This window comes from Miniopterus natalensis, chromosome 2 (genome assembly GCF_054644295.1).
Source record: "Miniopterus natalensis isolate mMinNat1 chromosome 2, mMinNat1.hap1, whole genome shotgun sequence".
Classification (NCBI taxonomy): domain Eukaryota; kingdom Metazoa; phylum Chordata; class Mammalia; order Chiroptera; family Miniopteridae; genus Miniopterus; species Miniopterus natalensis.
Window position 1 is genome coordinate 42,571,197 of NC_142082.1, and position 4,100 is coordinate 42,575,296.

Sequence of the window (4,100 nt, forward strand, 5' to 3'; positions counted from 1 at the left end):
TGAGCATGTATAAAATAAGCAAAGCCCCAGATGTCACATTTATGGTCTATCATGAAACACAGACATTAAACCAAAAGCATGGTACATGGAAATGCCAAACAGAGGCCCTGGGAGTTCTTTTATTCCTTTGTTCTTAGCTCTTACTGAGATGAGATTTTATCAGAATGGCTGAAGTATAAGGATTATAAAAGTCCTTGTAAGCCACACTGTAAAGCTTGGAAAGTCAATAATAAATATTAAAATGAAAATAATTTAACTGTTTTTGTTTTTGAATTATACTTTGGCTGCAGCTAAAATGTGATAAAAATAAGACATAATATGATGATTAAATATAATAACAAGGAAATACTTTTAACAAAAATACTTTTATTTCTTGTAGTCAAGAAATATAAAGTTGTAAATCTGTGTAGTTGTTAGACTGAAGGTGCATAATTAGATTTATATATCATAGAAACTTAAAATGTCACAATCATAAGAATCCAAAATTGAGTTAAAAGACATGAGTCTTTGATTCATTCACATTAAAGACAAATTTCTTAATTAGAAGGTTAATAAACCTTAACTCTTGTAATCATATGAAATGTTTATGATATCTAATGTATTTTATTAATATTTCCAAATATTGACATTTTTGATAAAACTATTGCTTCAAAAATATGATATCATTTCTTTTACATATTTCATACTATAAATAATTAGACATTTAAATTACATAATTAGTGGTTAGGGCATAAAAAAATCTCAAAGCTGATAACAGAGAGCATTATAAGTATAATTAGAATTCATCTTCAAAATTTATTATTTTAAAATGTGTGATCAATATGTTAGTATATCTTCAAATTCTCAGAGTTGAGAAAATTATATGAACATTTTGAAAATTTTGATTAACTCAATTTTATGATTTTAGAAACCTATCAAAAATTATCTCTTAAAAGGCGCTATTATTTATATAACATTGCCAAAATCACATAAACTAATAAATCTTTATGTCAGGATCAAAACACTTAGTGACAATAGCTTGGGGACATTAGACCTTCTTGAAATAACAGGTGGGGAATTCACTTTATATTATACAAAAATAAGAATATCTACAATATGAGTAATGCAATGGTAGCAGATAACAATTCATGACACTCCTGGAATAGCAGAGTAAAGGCCTCTGAAAATCTGCTGTTCCATAAAGAACATCCTCAAAAAATTGAAAAAATCATTTTTTAACTTTGGAAATTAACCAAAGGCTTCCAAAAATCAGACAAGCATTTATTTAGGAAAAATAGCTAATATCTTCAATACTAGCAGGATATGTGACAATTTACCATGCCCTAGTCTCTTACCCCTCACTCAAACTCTACCACTGTCTTAACATCCAGCAACCTCAAACCATGATAGTGTGAAAACCAATCACTGGAGGGAGGAGACTGAACTGGGAATTTTTCATCAGCCCACTGAAAGAGAATTTTCTCTATTTGAGATGCCTTGAAACTTCCTTGAAAAACCCCATTCACAAGTCTTGTCTCTCAGTGGGATGTCTTGTACCCACAGTACTGGTTAAAAACAGAAGAATTGCTTAATCTTGAAATCTGAGGCTGTAATAGCTGTTAGATCAAAGAATAAATAAGTTTAAAAATTAAAAGGAAAATCTGGGAATTATATGTCTACAGAGAGCTTTGAAAAGCTCAAAATATTCCTGAATATCTAGAAGGCCACACATACGCTGAGATGTGTGTGAAATGATATGTCCCAATCTGTTACCTTTGACTTATTATCAGCAAAGATAGAAATTTAAGGGTAAGACAGAATAGTGAACTGCTGTAGAATTAAGGCATGCTTCAAAATGTATGTAGAGATGGGAGACTTGTTGATTCAAGTCATTTAAGGAAATCTCAGTGCAAGTATTAGTTGACCATTAAACTAACACAGTAGCAACTTTAGTGGCCACACATGACAAATAATATAGATTTGACAGAATTATTCCAGTAAATTAATTAAAGAATAACAATCTAGTAGCAGTTGCAACAACAACCACAAAACAAAACAAACAAATACAACAAACCCTGGAGGGGAATCTGGTTTCCAGAGTTACTCATTATATTACTTAAAATGTCTAGTTTTTAACACAAAAGTATGAAATGTGCAAAAGAAATATGGGAGGATGGCCCATACACAAGGGGGGGGGAGGGGGGAAGCACTAACAAAACAGTCCCTGAGAAATCTCAAATGTTGTTCTTACTAAACAAATACATTCAATCAAATACAGTAAGTTAAAAAAAAGGAAATCTTGTTGAATGAATGAAAAGGTATGAGAAGTATGAAAATAATGTATTGCCAAACAAAGAATATCATTAGAAAAACTAAAAAAAAATGAAAAGAGCCAAATAGGATTTCTGGATTTGAAAAGTACAATAACAGAAATGAAAACTGAACTACACAGACTCAAAAGTGGATTTGAACTACCAGAAAAAATAATCAGCAAAATTAAGGATAAGTTAATGAAAATTATTCATATTGAGGGACACACACACACAAACAAAAAGTGAAGAAAAATCAGAAAGCCCCAATGATAAATAGGATTTCTGTTGAACATACCAACACACACGTAGTGGGAGTTCTAGTGTAGAACAGAAAAACAGGCAGAAATAATATTTGAATAAATAATGGATAAAATAATGTCTGAAAAAATTCCCAAAATTTGATTAAACTTAATTTACACATCCTACAAGTTAACACACTCCAATTAGCAAAAACTCAATGAGATCCATGCCTATATACAGCATAGTCAAATTACAGAATCCAGTGAAAAAGAAGTAATTTGAAAGTAGCAAGACATTAATGATTCCTCACGTACAAATGAGCCTGTATGAATTATCAATGGGCTTCTCATAAAAACCATGGAGACCAGAAGCTAATGGAATTACATAATACACACGCTGAAAAAACAACTACAAAGTCTAATACCCAACAAAATTATCCTATAATAATGGAGAAATTAAAATATTCTCAGGAAAACAAAATCAGAGAGAATTCTTCACTAGTGGTCCTGCCCTACAAGAAATATTGTTTTGTTTTTCAGTATGAAATGAAAGAACACCAAACTGCAACTTAAATCCAAGTGAATTATTAAAGACCACTGGGGAAGTAAGCTACATAGGTAAATATAAAAGAGTACACATTTATTTTTATTTGCAACTTTTTTTTTCTCTCCTCTGATTTAAAAGAGCCCTGCATAAAGCAGTAATTATACAACTGTGTTGATGGGTTTACAGTGTTTATATTGTGTAAAAGTGTAAAGATATAATAGCAATAAAAGGAGAGGGAGTGAAGGGAACTTTATTGCATGCAGCAAAATTTTTGTAGTATACTACTGAAAATAAGTTAGTATTAATCTACACTAAAATTTTAAAGGTAAAATGTTATTTATAATTCCCAGACAACCATTAAGAAAATAAGCCAAAATATATGTTAAACGAAACAAGGTTATTAAAATGGTATACTAGAAAATATTTAACATGGAAAGAGGTAAAATAGAGAAATAGAGGAACAGAAAATACATGAATATAGAAAACAAATATAAACAGAAGATGTAAATTTTACCATGTCAATAATTAAAATAAACATAACTGGATTAAATCTTTCAATGTGCAGAATGGATTTAAACAACAGTCCAGCTAAAATCAAAGTAAACAAAGCTTTACCTAAATAACACATGTGCTCACTATTTTAAATATACCAGCAGAGGCACATCTCATCAAGCACCATGAAAAATCACAGTAATTACAGTATCTCAAAAATAAAATGACAGTTCTCCAGCAACCAAACTCAAAGCCATGGAAGATTGGGATATAACTGGTAAAGAATTCAAAATAGCTTTTTGAAGAAATTCAATGAGCTACAAAAGACTCCAAAAGGCAAGAGTGAACTCAGGAGTATAATTAATGAATAGAAGGAGTACTTTACCAAAGAGATTTAAGTTAAAAAACAAAACAGAAATTCTAGAGCTGAAGAACTTAATAAATGAGATAAAGAATGCATTAGAAAACACTAGAAATAGAGCTGATCAGATGGAAGAGAGAATGAGAGATCTGGAAGACAAGAATGCAGAA